Source organism: Chlorocebus sabaeus, chromosome 10 (assembly GCF_047675955.1).
Source record: "Chlorocebus sabaeus isolate Y175 chromosome 10, mChlSab1.0.hap1, whole genome shotgun sequence".
In the NCBI taxonomy this organism is placed as follows: Eukaryota; Metazoa; Chordata; class Mammalia; order Primates; family Cercopithecidae; genus Chlorocebus; species Chlorocebus sabaeus.
In genome coordinates, this window is record NC_132913.1 from 46,290,311 (window position 1) to 46,307,678 (window position 17,368).

Sequence of the window (17,368 nt, forward strand, 5' to 3'; positions counted from 1 at the left end):
CTTGCTCTGTCGCCCAGGCTGGAGTGCAGTGGCGCAATCTCAGCTCACTGCAGGCTCCACCTCCCGGGTTCACGCCATTCTCCTGCCTCAGCCTCCCGAGTTGCTGGTACTACAGGCGCCCGCCACCATGCCCGGCTAATTTTTTTGTATTTTTAGTAGAGATGGGGTTTCACCGTGTTAGCCAGGATGGTCTCAATCTCCTGACCTCATGATCCACCCGCCTTGGCCTCCCAAAGTGCTGGGATTACAGGCATGAGCCACCGCGCCTGGCCTGTTCCTTTTTCTTTCTTTCTTTCTTTCTTTTTTTTTTTTTAAAAGCTTATACCCAATGTCCTTTTTCTGTGCCGGTATCCCAGAGGACACCATATTGCATTTAGTTGTCATGTCTTCTTAGACTCTTATTGGCTGTGGCGGTTGCTCAGACTCTCCTTGTTGTCATCAACCTTGGCAGTTTTGGAGAGTACTGGGCTGGTATTTTGCAGGTTGCCCCTCTACTGGAGTTTTTTTCTACTGGAATTTTTCTGTACTAGTGTTTTTCTCATGATTAGCTGTAGTTACGGGTTTTGGGACAGAAACCACAGAAGTGAAGTGCTGTCTGCTCCCATCTTTTGATGTACACAGTAGCTACCTGGCTTATCACCGTGTTGATTTTGATCACCTGGCCAAGGTAGTGGGTGCCAGGTTGCTCCAAGGTGAAGTTACTCGTTTTCCTTCCCTCCTCCTGCCATATATTAACATGAACACATTTGTATGCATGCATAGATACTGTATGTGGAGTGTGCTGTACTCTCCAGAAGGCAGGAAGTCGCTGTGTGCAGCCCACGCTTAAGGGGCATGGTGGTGTACACCACCACCATGAGAGTGGAGGATCTATGTAAATTGTTTGGAATTTTTCTGCATAGGGGATTTGTCTTGTTTCCCATTTATTTCTATCAGTATGGATTCCCAGGAAGATGAACTCTCAGTGTTGTACTTGGGTGTGATTCAGGAATATGCAAGCCTTTCTGCCCCACGTCGTTGCCTTGTAAACTAAGTGAGGCTGAGATCAGTCCTCTCAGGCGCTGTCAGAGTCTGTCCTAAGATGGGGGTAGGGAGTTACTGTGCCTCAGTGGTTTACTTTCTCAATATAGACTGTTAGCCATATGTGTATTACCTGAAACCTTAAGGAGAAAGCATTTCTGGCCAGCTCGAAAAGGACACAAGCAAATGTAGCCTTGATGGTGGAGAAATGTCTCCAGCAGGGCTGTGCATCTGAATCAGCATTGAAGCAGCGCCACCTTGTGGTTGATGCTGAATGAGCGGTATATTCTAGGAACATTTTCTGCCAGGCTCTGTGATTCTTACCCTGTCTGCATGCTGTTCTGGTAGCTAAAGTACTTTAGAAAAGAAGAAATACTTTAAACTCTTAAAGAAAAAGAGAAGCTACCTTCTCACTTTGCCTTTGTACATGACCTGGCACACAAACAGCAAACACTTTAAAGTAAAAAGTCTCTGTAGTTACTTTGTTTGACATACTGTTAACCATGTATTTTCTGGTAAGCCTTTTTGTCTCTGATTGTTCAAAATTGTTCAATAGCTGAGGTGTAGAAATAGAATAGGTTAGAACCCCAAACCTCTGTCGTATTTTTCTTTGGTATCGGCAGATTGAGGAGTTATTTTAATATTCATTCTTCTTTGCCCCCAAATGTCTGCAGATGTTTTTGTACGCATGTGTGAAAGGTTTGAGCTTATGTAGGAAGTAGCCAGGGAGTCTACTGAAGTCCACTGTAATGTGTGGGAATGTGAAGCCGGTTATGATTAACAGCTGTCTGCATCCTGGATTGTTTAACCCATTGTTCACACCCACTCTTCAGAACCAGTGGTGGTGGGGGAGTTGGGAAGATAATTTAATGTGACCTGTGGTTGACCTGATCAACTGTTAGCAGGTGCTAAGATGGAGATCAGTTTCAGTTGGTTTAAAAAAAAAATCAAGAAGCAGCCACTCTGTTGTAATAAATCATTGTATAGTCAGGAATTCTAACTTTAATGTAAAATCTTGATCACCTGTTTTAGAGTAAGGTAAGCAATAACTGTAGTTGCTTTAACCAATAAAAATTTGACATCATCCTGAGCTGTAGTGTGTTTAACGTGGAAACCCTGTTCTCTGTTGTGTCCTGAATGCTGAACACTGATGGGAAGTCAGACACGGCAGCTGAGAGGTCACGATGGCCTGGGTGGCTGCAGGGGATGGCAGCAGGCACTCTTATGAGGTGAGCTGTGGCCATGACTCATCTGGCCCCTCTCAGCGATGTCACCGGTTACCTATGGAATCTGTGAGTGCAATTTGTCCTTTTTAGACTCTAAACAGATAATGGCTGAGCCCCCAAATATGGCTTTGCTGCTGCACTTGATGTTTGCAAGAGGGAAGAGGTGTTTCAGATAATGGAAAGCATGTGCTTGCCAGTGCGAGCTCATCACCAACGAGGTCAGAGGAGGACAGTGCCTCTTACTCACAGGCCCAACCTTCATACTGCCCTTGCTTTCAGTCTCAGGTGCAGCCTATTGTGGGATTGTTAGAGGCCACTTGTGTGTGGTCTGACATGCCAGCCCTCTGACCATGTGTGACAGGATTGTGGGCTACTCCTGACTTCAGAGATAGCATCTTTGTACAGATGCCTCAGATGCCAGAGACACCCAGGAGTTGAGTCTGCTGGAGGACACAGACAAGGACATGGGTGACAACAGTGTATGTGCTGTGGGGAAAAGAGGACTGTGGTAGCACGTGTAAGGTTCTAGAATTCAGAGGGTAACAGAAATGAGATGGCAGTCCTTACCAGCAGGGCGGGCACTGTGGGATAGGGAGTAGATGGTGGTGGACTTGGACTTGAGGGAGTTTTTGTTTTGTTTTGTTTTTGTTTTTTTTTAAAAGAATCTTGAACTTCCATTGAGTATTCTGAAAGGGAGAGATGGACTTTACATGGTAGAGGGACTGTTTTGAGCCTTTTGATGTTGAGAGAAGCATTTTATGCACAAATGATATGAATTTTGCATTGCTATTCAGTGCATTATGGTTAAAAATTTTAAATATGGCTTCCCACAAGCCTTAAAATTCAATGTGTCAATCTTGTGTTTAAAAAATTTTAATTATTTTTAGAATGAATTTCACTTAAAGCTAACAACTATGTATTTCAGGATAGAGTGTGGTGGCACGATGGATCATCACTCACTGCAGCCTCAACCTCCCAAGCTCAAGCGATCCTCCTACCTCAGCCTCCCAAGTAGCTGGGACTAAACAGGCACACACGACAACACCTGGCTAATTTTTGGGTTTTTTTGTAGAGATGGGGTTTCACTACGTTGCCCAAGCTGGTCTTGAACTCCTAAGCTCAAGCGATCCTCCTGCTTCTGCTTCCCAAAGTGCTGAGATTATAGGCATGAGCCATTGTACTTGGACTCTCCTTTCTCTTATACTTACGTAATGGCAGTTGAGGCCCACCTGGATAAGCCCCTCATTTCAGGATCCTTAACTTAGTCGCATCTACACAGATCATTTTTCCAAATCAAGTAGCAAATACCATATGTTCCAGGGAGTATGTCTTTGGGAACCATTGTCAGTTTACCACACCTTCCTAACACAAGGTAACCTCATGGTCTAATAACATGTTTGCCGGCGTGCTAGCTAGCATGTCCACATGTCCTGCCAGGAGAAGAAAAGAGAAGAGCAAAATGGGGCTTCTCCCAGCTGGCTCATCTTTGTAAACAGTCTTTCTTGAAATCCTACCCCATGCTGGCTCACCTCTCATTGGCTGTGTGGACCTAGCTGCCAAGGAGGCTGGGAAATGCAATTATTTATGCACTTAATTGCACTAGGGTGCTAAAGCATAATTTTCTCCGTTATTGTTGTTGTTTGAGACAGAGTCTCACCCTTAACGCCCAGGCTGGAGTGCAGTGGTACAATCTTCACTCACTGCAACCTCTGCCTCCCAGGTTCAAGTGATTCTCCTGCCTCAACCTTCTGAGTAGCTGGGGTTACAGGTGCCCGCCACCACGCCTGGCTAATTTTTGTATTTTTAGTGGAGATGGGGTTTCGCCATGTTGGCTAGGTCTCTAACTCCTGACCTCTGGTGATCCGCCTACCTTAGCCTCCCAAAGTGCTAGGATTGTGAGCCACCACACCCAGCAGTTATCAGAAAGGCAATAGCATAATTCATTAATTAGGGAATCCAAAAAGATGTTAATGGTTTAAGATTTTGGGTTACAGAGATTTATATTGTCTGCCAGAGAATTGCTATGGATAGGAATCATTTGCACTGCCAAGTTTTCTGCAATTTACAGACCTGTAAACTAGTCAATAGAAATTCAGGAGTGTACACGCCTATGGAAAGATAATGCCGGAGGGTCTGCTTTACATAAGCAATACCCTGGCCCACTGAAGGCACACCCTATTATCTCTTTTGTCCCGTTCCAAGTGTTTGATACTTTTTATTTATTTATTTTTGAGAGAGGCTCTCGTTCTGTTGCCCAGGCTGGAGGGCAGTGGCAGGATCACGGCTCACTGCAGCCTTAACCTCCCAAGTTGAAGTGATCCTGCCACCTCAGCCTCCCAAGTACCTGGGACTACAGGCACACGCCACCACACCCACCTAATTTTTGTATTTGCTGTAGAGACAGGGTTTCACCATATTACCCAGGCTGGTCTGGAACTCCTGGCTGAAACCATCTGCCTGCCTTGGTCTTTGAAAATGCTGGAATTATAGGTGTGAGCCACTGTGCCTGGCCTGTTTTTTAAATAGTGAAAAATTAGTGCTTTCTTACAGAGGTAGAAGGAGATGATAGATGCTGGGGCTGGCCTTTAGCTGTTGCTGTCTCCACATGGGTCAGAGATGTTTACCCAGGATTTGAGACTTTGGTACTTCCTACAACTGGGTATCACTATTATTGGAGTGGCCAGACCCTCTTTTCTAACAAAAATACATTTTAATGTGTTTTTTTAAATTAACATACCACAAAAATGAACTTTTTTTCTTATTGTACAGATCTGTGACTGTCAAATGCAGAGCTGTGTAACTACCACAATCAAGATACCAGTTCTTTCACCCCAAAATATTCCCTCCTGCTGCTCCTTTGTAGTCAACACCCAACTCCTGACAACCCCTGAACTGTTCTCCAAACGTATAGTTTTGCCTTTTCAGAATGTCACGTTTAGAATTGTGTATAACCTTTTGAGTCTGGCTTCTTTTACTTACTTAATGTGGTTGATTCATTCATGTTGTAGTGGGTATCAATTCTTTGCTTTTTTTTTTTTTTTTTTGCAGAGTAATACTGTTTCCCAAAGTGGTTCTACCATTTTGCATTTCCACCAACAGTATGAGGGTTTCAGTTACTTTGCATCTTCAGTACTTTTTATATTTTGTTTGTTTTTTAAGTTTTAGCCATCCTAAAAGATGTGCAGTGGTAGCTCATTGTCCACACTGGCGCTTTTAATGGTCTCAGTGCAACCTAGTCAGGTTGTAATTATGATCTGTAGCTAATCTTTGGACCTAATCTGATTAAACTCATAAATCCTATTAAGAGCAACAGTGCTTACAGGTGTTTCTCTATAGAGACGGTTGCATTCTGCATCTGTGTTCCCTGTTCTTGCTCTTGATCTTCGCACCCTGATCTTGGCCCATGAGTGTAGGTAGAGGATTCGCTTTGTGTGGATGTACGCAGATGCATGCCAGAGCAGGTAGGTGTGAGGATGGGGCTGGAGAGTTTCTTTCAGGTGCTTCCTTCTGATGGTGATTTGTTTCTGTGTAGGGCGAAGGGTGGAGCGTGTATGTGCGTGCATCAGAGATTTGTTGGAGAAGGCTGGGGTAGTCTTGACCTGGTCACTGTGGAGGATGGAAACAGAGTGCTGTTGAGTGAGACATAGGACTGCTCTGGCTTTACCCTCTTCTGGCTGGTTAGGGAGGGGTCATGGAGCACCTTCTAATCGGTGGAACCTTTCAAGGGACCGGGACCCACGCTCCCCTCACCCCACCTCAACCCCTCCAACACCTCCCCATGCCTCCCTTCACAGTCCTTCCCTTACTTCCAAATCTCCTGCTCTGACAGAAATGAAATGGAATTCTGTAGTAGCCACTGTACTGAGTAAATATTGGAGAAGATACTCCCAAATTATAGGATTTCTTAGAAGTTACTGGTTTATAGCAAATGAGTGTAATTTACTCAAGCAGAAAAACACTTTTTCTTATTGAAATATGTATTTGTGCGCCACCTGAGTACATAGCTCTGTGCTAAACACTGTAAGAAAGCTAAACAGAGACAAAGTTATCTTCCTTCAGCTGCTTTTACTACGTTTAGGAAATGGAGTGAAACCCCCTGCCTCCCGCCTCTGAGGTCCCATTCAGTGACACCGGTCCTCCCCCGCGCCCCCAGCCTCAGATACAGCTCAGTCGCTGCCTTCCTCCCTCCCGCTGCTGTTTTTCCCAAGTCACTTAACATCACACTCTGTTTTGTCTTCATACTTGAATTTTGAGCTCTCTTGGGCTGTGGGCAAGGTCTTGCATAGCTACTGCAGACAGGCCATGCCAGTGGTTTTCAAACTTGGGTGGGAGGCTGGGTGAGGTGGCTCACACCTGTAATCCCAGCTGAGGCGGGCGGATCATTTGAAGTCAGGTGTTCAAGATCAGCCTGGCCAACATAGTGAAACCGTGTCTTTACTAAAAATACAAGAATTTAGCCGGGTGTGGTGGTGCCTGTCTGTAGGAGGCTGAGGCACAAGAATCACTTGAACCTGGGAGGCAGAGGTTGCAGTGAGCTGAGATCACGCCACTGCACTCCAACCTGGGTGACAGAATGAGATTTTGTCTCAAAACCCAAAAACAAGCCTGAGTGGGGCATGGGAATCACTTTGTGGTCTGGAGAGGGGCTGAGAATTTTCATGTCTCACAAGTCCGCAGGTGATGCTGTTGCTGTTGGTCCAGGGGCTGGTCTGAACCCACAGGGAGAGAAAATTCTCAAGGATCCTGCCTTCTTTTTGGAGTCAGTTACTTCATGCAGTGGAGGGCTCATTTCCGGCTTGTGCGAATAAGAGCCCTGTGGCTTAAGGCCTACTTCCTGAGTTCCTTAGACAAACTCTGAAATTAACCATTTTAGCAAGATGGATCTTTCTTCCAGGGATATCTTTAAATCAAAGTTTGTGGCTATTCAATTGTTTGTAACTCTTTGCTTAACCATTCTTGCAAACCTAAGGAAATAAGCTGCAATTATTATTATTTTTATTTTTTTTATTTTTTATTTTTAGACAGGACCTCACTTTGTCACCCAGGCTGGCAAGAAGTAGGTGGGACTCCAGGCATGCACCACCATGCCCAGCTAATTTTTGTATTTTTTTTAGTAGAGATGGGGTTTCACCATGCTTCCCAGGCTGGTCCTGAACTCCTGGGCTCAAGTGATCCTCCCACCTCAGCCCCACAAAGTGCTGGGATTACAGGCGTGAGCCACCATGCCCAGCTGGTATTAGATTCTTTATGATACATTATAATTACTACCAAAGTTAGAGGAAGTAAGAGCTAGAGATTTCCTCCCTGTGAGCTCACAACCAGGCATGAATGAAAATAAGACTTAGGTGGAGTTCTGCCCATACAGATTTATTAGTAGGCTGTCACAGCACATCCACACAACCTGCTTTATATACCTGGTGAGGCTCCAGCTTTGTTCTTTTCAGGGGTCTGCTCTGACAGCAGCTTGCATTTAGTGTTTACCTGTAGCACATGAGACAGTATTTCATAGACATTGTGTCAGTGTTTTATTGCTGCCCTGAGAAACTACTATAAGCTTATGCTTATCTGAAATCTATTATCACAGTTCTTTAGGACAGAAGTCCAGGCACAGCTGGCTGTCTTCTCTAAGTTTCCTGAGGCCAAAATCAAGACAGTAGCAGGGTTGTGTTTTGTTAAGGCTCGGGGGATGAACCACTTCCAGGCTCATTCAGGAGGGCGGAATTCGGTTCCATGTGGCTGTAGGATTTCTGTCCCCATTTCTTCCTTTCCTTTCCTTCCCTTTCCCTTCTGTCCATCCGTCTTGCTCTATCGCCCGGGCTGGAGTGCAGTGATGTGATCTCGGCTCACTGCAACTTCCAACTCCTGGGTTCAAGCGATTCCCCTGCCTCAGTCTCCTGAGTAGCTGGAATTACAGGTGCCTACCACCATGCCCAGCTAATTTTTGTATTTTTAGATGGGGTTTCACCATGTTGGTCAGGCTGGTCTTGAACTCCTGACCTCAGGTGACACACCCACCTCAGCCTCCCAAAGTGCTGGGATTACAGGCGTGAGGTACTGTGCCCGGCCTGGGTCCCCATTTCTTTACTGGCTGTCAGCTGAGGATTCTTCTCAACTTCAGAGGCTGCCTGCATTCCTGTTTGTGGTTCCCTTCATCTTCAATGCCAGAAAGGTGGCTTCCTTCTCACACTTTAGTGTCTGACCCTCCCTCCTGCCTCATCTCACTTCTGCTTTCCAGGGTCTGTGTGATTATAGCAAGCCTACTCAGATAATCCAGGATAATCTATTTTAAGGTCATCTAATTAGTATTCTTAATTCCATCCACAGAGTCCCTGCGTGGCTGTACCCAGATTGTGTTTGATTCAGTAATGAGGGGATGGGAATCTTGGAGTGACATCTTTAGAATTTGGCTCACCAAAGGCAGAATTCAGGTTTTCCTGCCATTTTACATCAGGGATCTAACAATTCCTGGCAATCAGCAGCTGGACCTGGGAAAATTTACTTATGAAACCTAGGGCACCATTTTTACCTTGAGCCTTATATTTCTGAGGCTTATTACATTCTGGCCTGCTAGATTTTTATACTTGAGTCACACACAGGCAGAGTGTTTCTGACATTTCCAGTCAGCCCTCTTACCTCAAATATCATGCATTTCACCACTGAAAATGTTCCATCAGCTGTAATACTAATTAACAAAGTCAGTAATTTAACCAATGTGAAAGCCCATTTCTGACCCAAAGTATACTAATTAACATAACCTGTTGGTTGGTGATAAGGTTAGCTAGCTGACTGACTTGCAGTAGTGTCTCTTGAGTGTGGCTTTTTGATTAAAAGCCAGTGAACTACTCTTGGAGCCTGTCTTCCAGATTAAGACAACTCGTTGCCTTTAGACAGTTGCTTACAGCCACTGGACATACATTTATATCCCAGCTTGTGTTGAAGTGTTTTGACATAAAATTCAAATGATATAGTAGACTCTTGTCATCTTAACCGAGAGCATCGAGAGAGCTCAGTCATGTCTGTGGTTCTCAGCTTTGTGCCTGGTATGCAGTGGATGTGTCACAGATATTTGTTGAGTAAATAAAATGAATTAATGCATTTCCATGCTTTCATATATAACAATTTTAGTATAAGAACAGCATGACAGATTGTATTGGAAAAAAGCAGAAATATTATTCAAGTTACTTTGTTGTACTAGGAGCTTACTGTACTCATACTATAAACATGTAGACTACAAACTGGGACTTGAAAGTGTTAACATTTATTTTAATGATGCCTTATTGAAAGGAGCATGGCTACAAAAAAATCCCATCAAAAAGTGGATGAAGGACATGAAGAGACACTTCTCAAAAGAAGACATTTACGTGGCCAACAAACATAAAAACAGCTCAACATCACTGATCATTAGAGAAATGCAAATCAGAACCACTATGAGATACCATCTCACATCAGTCAGAATGGCAATTATTAAAAAGCCAACAAACAGATGCTGGTGAGGCTGCGGAGGAACAAGAGCTCTTTTACACTGTTGCTGGGAATGTAAATTAGTTGAACTATTGTGGAAGACAGTGTGGAATTCCTCAAGGATCTAGAACCAGAAATACCATTTGACCCAGCAATTCCATTACTAGGTATATACCCAAAAGAACATAAATCATTCTGTAAAGACACGTGCACACATGTTTATTGTGGCACTATTCACAATAGTAAAGATGTGGAATCAACCCAAATGCCCATCAATGATAAACTAGATAAAGAAAGTGTAGTACATATACACCATGGAATACTATGCAGCCACAAAAAGGAACAAGATCATTCCCTTTACAGGGACGTGGATGTAGTAATGAGAACACATGGACACGTGGAGAAGAACAACACATACCGGGGCTTGTCGGGGCACGAGAGGGAGGGAGAGCATCAGGATAAATAGCTAATGCATGCAGGGCTTAACACCTAGGTGATGGGTTGATAGGTGCAGCAAACCACCGTTGCCATGTTTACCTGTATAATAAACCTGCACATTTTGCATATGTATCCTGGAACTTAAAATACAATTTGGAAAAAAGGAGCATGGCTCCATTTTGATACACTGTTTTCCTACTAGATTGTGAACATTTACATCCTCACAATGTCTTAGGCATTGCACCAATGAATAAAGGTTGTCCGCCCTTTCCCAGTGGATCCTTGCAGATGAGGTATTTGAAATAAATAAAAGGAGGCGTACTAAGAGTGGTATCAGGTAACTTTTGTATTCTCCTCACCATCAGCAGGTGACACTTTTTTTCTCTTGCCTTCTGTTTTTTTCTTCCCTAGAATTGCAGTCTGAATTTCCCTAGATCTCACTTGTCTTTGGATTAGGATGAGGTCCCAGTAGTAGTAACTCAAATCGCACTGATGTGTTGCCACTACCTTTTTATACAAGGCCCCAGGCCCCTGTAAAAGTGTTCCTGGATGCTTCTGGAAGTACCCAGAGGGTGTCTGCTGGGACAGTTGGTGCACTTCTCTTTCCAGGTGCCTTGTCCTTCACACCCTGTACCCCGGGAGTTGTGGGGGGCCTGGTGCTGCCTTTTGTCATTCCCTGGAGGAGAGCTGTCAGCAGTTTAGTTATTTAATCCCCTTCTGCCTCTCATGGGAGATATCCAAGGGATGGATGCCAGGCAGTGTTTGAAATTGCCCTCCTGTTTGGCCAAGGTTTTCCACTTTGGTCAGTTCATTTTCTGTCTCCTTCCCCCAGGGCGAATCTTCCCAAGAAGCTCTTACCCTGTAAGATGGTGTCTTTGGGCAGTGCCTTCTGTCCCCCAGCTGTGCCTCAACTTAGGCAAGGGACAAAACCACAGGGAATCAGCCCATGTTCCTATTACAAAGACTCCTTTTATGTCGCAGACTTGGGTAGGCCAAGTCATCTTTTTTCAGTCCCTAAGTGCATGTCGCTTCATTCTCCTCCCTCACCAAGCACTCTTTTGTTCTTGGGGGGGCGGTGCAAGTACTAGAGGAAGAGGGGTCATACTTTTGAGGCTCTGTCTGCTCCTTAAAATCCAAGACTCATCTGGTAGTTTACCACAGTTTGCCATTAGGAATTGGCTATTTAATGCCATTTGCCTTAGTGATAAAGGTTCCCCCTGCCCCGGAAATATTCTCTTACTTTTCTCTTTATTTTCCTCATCTTGTGAAATTTCCCACTGTGGAATGAAAACCTAGATCAGATAAAATCGGCAGGAACCTTTACTGTGAAAGTTCAGGATGCTAAAAAATCCCTAAAATGATTGATAACACACAGTGTCACTTTTCACAGTCTCCAGATACCATGAAAAATGTAAGATCTACTTTAAATGCAATAAGTAGCCTCAGGTGTTCTGTGTCCCAAATATTGCTTTCATATAAGTATATAATTATCTTTAACTGAAACACTTAGAAATGAAAAGAATCCCTGCCCTTCTCCCTTTCACTGCCTCAAGATAAAGCTGGGTTTGGTTTATTTCTACCATCCCTTTTAAAAAATACTCCTTATGTGGCAGTTTCTAAGCAGCAAAATAGTCAGCTGTGTGATTAAAATGTCAAAGAGCGGGAAAACTGGCCGCTGGGGAAGTCTATTTGGAGATTTATATAAAGGCAGAATTCTGAATGGGGGAGTGCTGTACCTCCTGGGCTTCTTAGTGGAGTGATTAAGGGAGGGTTCTGACCACATCCTTCCAGACTGACACAGGCCCTGCTACACAATTAAAGAAGCTGACAGGTGCTTGGGTTTTGAGGTTTTGTTTTTTTGTTTGTTTGTTTGTTTTTTCTTTCTTTCTTTCTTTTGCAAGCTGCATACTTGGTTCCTATGAGTTTATGGCTGTTTAACATATTTTTGACACTTTGTTGTTTTTAATTTTAAGGGTCTTTTATAACTTTGAGATCTACTTTCCCCTGTATCACATAGTGGAGATTATGAGGGGAGGGGCAGTGGCTTGGGGAAATTGGAATGAGGAGAAGGATCTAGAGTTCAGAGGAAGTAGCTTTAATTTATGATGGAGGATAATGCCCGTTTATCTTAAATCTTGTAAACTGAACACGTTGGTGCTCCACTCACACCAAGTGGGTGCACCCCACTTAAACCTGACCACTGGAGTGGGTGGCGAACAGTGGTCTTCCCTAGAGACCCTGTTTGTGCTACCAAAGTGTCATCTGTGGTCCCAGCCCACACCTTGAACATCAGAATCTGCATTTGAAGCGTGGGCACATTACAGCTGGAAAAGCAGCAGCAACAGGATACCAGTGCTGGGGCGGCGGGGGACTGGGAGCCCAGCCCTGGAGACGTGTCAGCTCCTAGAGGAGCTGGTTGTTAGCTAATACCTGACGGTCTTTCCTTGTTCTTGTTGTTGTTGTTTATGTTTTTATCCACAGACAAGTCTTGTCTTGTTTTTAAGAGCCTCCTGCCTTAAAACATACCCAGTAGCTGGAATATCATGCTTTCTGGGTAATTATTATGTAGTATTACATTCTGGTTAATTTGGGGGGATTCACCTTATAACACTTGGTTTAATTAAAGGGGGAAGTTAAAAGTAGCTTATGCTTGAGTATTTTCTTTTAAACAAAAAATTGTGAGGGGAAAGGTGCTGGGCAGTAGTTTTCCCCGAGGAGGGGTTTGGGGAGATGGATTTTTCAGTCTAGATCTCTGCTGGTAAGGACTGTGGCCGCTTTATGTGGGGGAGTGTTCCGTATAGATGGCACAGTGATTAGTGTCATTGTGGTTTAATAGGTGGTCATGTGAGATTAGTGCTTGGTGACTGTGATGGCTCCTGACCATGTGGCCTGCAGCTATTCTGTAGCCACAGCCTGTTTAGCTGCCCACATCATGGGCTCCAAGTGTCCCTTGTCCCAGTAGCCTTTTGTGTAATAGAGGCAGTATTGCTTTTCTTTCTGTAGGGCATTTCTTCTTTTCTCTCATTCCCTAGTTTGTTTTTTAAAGAGACAGGGTTGGCACAATCATAGCTCATTGCAGCCTCAAACTCCTGGGTTCAAGCAATCCTCCCAAGTAGCTGGGACTACAGGCGTGCACCACCGTGCCCAACTCAGAGTTCCTTTCTTAACCTGTGTCAGTCGCTGTCTTTCAGGGTAGGTCTTTCCTCACCTGCCTGGTGTTCCTTGGCTCCTTATTTGTATATAAGGTGCTAAAAGTTGAGGGCAAGCTGTGCTGCAGCATGATGGTCAGGGATCTCCCTTTCTTGGGGTAGAGGAGTCCCCACCTGTGACTATCTTTAGGCCTTCTTCTCTTGATGAACTTCTTCAGAGAGGAATCCTCCCATCTCTTCCTGCTGTGGCCTGTAAGCTTTGCTGTCAGATCTCATAACTGGGGACTAGGGGTGGGGGAGATACATCTCGGCCCCATCAGTCTGCATATAGCATTTTTCTTAATCTACTTTTTCCTTAGCAGTTACAAGTTTTAAAAAAACACGAAAAGAGCACTCATGAGTTTAGCTCTTGAATCTCTCTCCATGTTCTTAGAATTGAGCCTTTTTCCAGAGAATAAACTTGGCCTCCAGGATGAGGGAGTGGAGGGGATGCTCCAGGCTTAAGAAATGCTGGGGTGGGGGGTCTCACTTTTCCTTCAGTAGTTTTCAACCAGCCACGCTACTGGATGTCACCCGTGCCCCTGCCTTCTGACGGGCCTGCTGTCACGAAGGTTCTGGCCTGGGCTCCTCCTCCCCCCTGCCCCCACTCAACACTAACCTTTATGCTCTGCCTGCACCACTGCTCCTTGGCAGTCTGTTTCCTACATTCAGAGGCTTGGTTTCTGGCCAGTGGCTCGCTCTTCTTTCCTCACTGGTCTCTCTTTAATCTTTTTGCTACAACTTTAATGTTGTTTTGAGAGTGAGTGGAGGCAAACACATATCATCTGTTCGGTTCAATGCAAAGTATGCACAAATTCTCTAATGAGTGATTGTGGGGGGACACTAAAACCTACGGCTATAAATTTATCTTGTTTTATAGCATTTGAGGTTCAGCTGTTTGTGAAAAGCAATTTAAATACAAGGATCATGCAGGAGAACAGTTGTTTGTATTCACTTAACATTTCCTCTAGTGAAAGGGAAGATCAGAGACAAGTAGGATGCATAAATGATTTGCTGCCTCTGCAGCCAGCGTCCATGGATGTTGATGACTGGGTGGTGGAAGTTCCCAGTGCCTGGGCTTTTTCTAGAATTGCATGTTTAATGCAGATTTCATAGTTGTAGAAGTGCTCAATGGTGATTCAGGGCATGGGCTTCAAAACTGCATAGACCAGGGTGTGAATTCCTTCCTGCTTTGTCATGTGTGGGCCGTGTTCAGATGAGAACAACTTATTTGAACTTCAGTTTCCTGACCTAAAAATGAAGGAAATTGTACTTTTCTCCCAAAGTTGTTAGGAATGAGTGAATTAATGTATGTGTGTGCTTTGCCTTGTGTGACCACTGAATATATGTTTTACTTACTTTGGTATATTCTAGGTCTCCTTTCGTATGTGACATTCCTGTGATTTACTGTGCCTGGGAACCAAGTGGGCCTGGTCTTTGTGCGTGGGTTTTCCCCTTTTAGCAAGAGGTTCATTCACTCACCTTTAGGGTCTGGGACATAGTAAGGCCTGACTTAGGGGACATGAGGAGGGAGGGGTTTTGTTTTGTTTTGTTTGAGACAGAGTCTCACTCTGTCGCCCAGGCTGGAGTGCAGTGGCATGATCTCAGCTCACTGCAACCTCTGTCTCCCAGGTTCAAGCGATTCTCATACCTCAGCCTCCCAAGTAGCTGGAGGCGCACGCCACCATGCCCAGCTAATTTTTTTTTTTTTTTTTTTTTTTTTTTAAGTAGAGATGGTGTTTCACTATGTTACCGGAACTTGTGAGGCAGTCCGCCCGCCTCGGCCTCCCAAAGTGCTGGGATTACACGTGTGAGCCACCGTGCCAGGCCTGGGTGCAGTATTTGAACCTAGGTCTGCCCAACTCATGAGTCCCTGCGTTAAGCATCCTGGCTTCTCAGGGTTAAGTCTTTCTGTGAGTGAGGGATTGGATCTGAATAGAACCGTTCCAAGACAATTAAGCAGGCAGGCACGTGGATGCTTTCTGAAGGCTCTGGGTGACACTGGGTTCCAGGATCCAGACATTTACAATAACCATCATACATTAATGAAATAGCCCTCATTTTAAGAAAGTGCTTACTATTGGAGAATATTTTTAAAGACTCTGCTGGATAGGTAGATTGGAGCCTGGAAATAGATCTCTTTAGATTTGCTGTTACTGTACCCTGAAGAGTTAAGGGGAGCAGAAATACAGGCACTTGTTGAACAGTGGCCATGCCTTCTCATTGGACAAATCATCAGGCAATAATAACAAAGAGATTTACCGCCTCAGGTCCTTCAAATGGACGAGGGCACATGAAGGGAAAAGATGTCAGCAGTTTATTTTACCTTAGGGAGTAAGTGGCAAACCAGAAGTGTGTATGTGTTCTTGTCTTTGAGTTCTTATCTTTGTTCTGGTTCCTTTTTTTCTTTTCTTTTCTTTTTTCTTTGAGAGAGGGTCTTGCTCTTTCACCTTGGCTGGAGTGCAGTGGTGCAATCACGGCTTACTGCAACCTCCAACTTCTGGGCTCACGAGACCCTCCTACCTCAGCCTCCTGAGTAGCTGGGACTACAGGCAAACGCCACTATGCCCAGCTAATTGATTCAATTTGTATCTGCCCTATTCAGGCCCTTCTTTCTAGTTTATGTCTCTTACACAGCAAGTAGTTTAGCTCCACCCCCAAACCCCCACAAGTCTTTTTCCCTATGCATATTTACGTGTGGATATATATATACACACACACACATATATATATATGTTGTAGATAAAGTCTGAATACTGTTGAATAGCCTACATCCCACACTTAGATTGCAATTATATGTTCCCTTCCCCCGTAACCATTCCATTTTAATCTTTGTAAAAGTTTCCTTTATGACAGGGTTAAATTATGAAGACTGCCATGTGATTAAATACTACATGAATCATTTAAAAGGGATGGTTCCTAAAGTTTGAAACACCATTCTTATTTGTAAAGTAGTATTAGCTTATTTGATAACAGTCTAGTTTAAGATGTAGTACACCCATGTAGCTGGCTAGGAATTAGATTATTTTTATAGTAGTATAAATGCGTTCGCAGTATGCCTTTAGATGGCAGCATCTCTCACCGTAAACCATCTTTTGAACAGAATTTCTTAGATGCAGAAGGCATTTGAGACAGAAGGATGGTCTGTCTGCATCACCCCATCATGATGCAGTGGTGGAACTGGGCCCCTGGGACTGTCAGGGCTATGGCCCAGGGCTGAGAAGAGGGGACAGTTGTAGATTCCTGCCTGCATGTCTTCCACTACCCCTTCTCTTACTGATGTAAAATGTTTCCTATCTCTGTGGTCTTGCTAAAAGCAACTTTAAGGCAACCAAGGAACACAAGAATCAAGGGAGTGATTTTGGACCAAAATGTAACAGAAAGGCAGTATTTTCTTTATTTTGAGACATGGTTTCACCCTGTTGCCCAGGCTAGAATGCAGTGGTGTGATCTTGGCTCACTGCAACCTTTACCTCGTGGGCTCAAGTGATCCTCCCACCTCAGCCTCCTGAGTAGCTTGGACTTCAGGCACACATCACTATGCCCAGCTAACTTTGTTTATTTTTTATAGAGACAAGGTCTTAGCTGTGTTGCCCAGGCTTGTCTCAAACTCCTGGGCTCCAGTGATCCTTCTGCGTTGGCCTAAGTGCAAGAATTACACGTGTGAGCCACCACGCCTAGCCTTTTAATTTTTTTTAAGCAGTTTTGTTTAGGTATAATTCACATCCATACAGTTCACCCATTTAAAGCATACAGTAGACTAATTTTAAATATATTCATAGAGTTGTACAGCCATCCCTACGACCTAATTTTAGAACATTTGTTTACTCTAGAAAGAAGTCACATATCCCTTACCATTACCCCACAGGCCTGCATAGCCTGCGTAACCCCCAGCCCCTGGCAACCATTTATACTTTCTGAAAGATTTGGCTTTTCTAGGCATGACATATGAATGGAATCATGTAGATCCTTTGTGACCGGCTTCTTTCACTTAGCAGAATGTTTTCAAGCTTTATCCATGTTGTAGCATGAATC

The 17,368-nt window shown here is 44.2% G+C and overlaps 1 protein-coding gene across 11 annotated transcripts in view; it reads left to right on the forward strand.

The window, feature by feature from the left end:
- Nucleotides 1-17,368, forward strand: part of TANC1 (tetratricopeptide repeat, ankyrin repeat and coiled-coil containing 1) — a 264,487-nt gene that overhangs the window by 149,174 nt on the left and 97,945 nt on the right. The window lies entirely within an intron of this gene.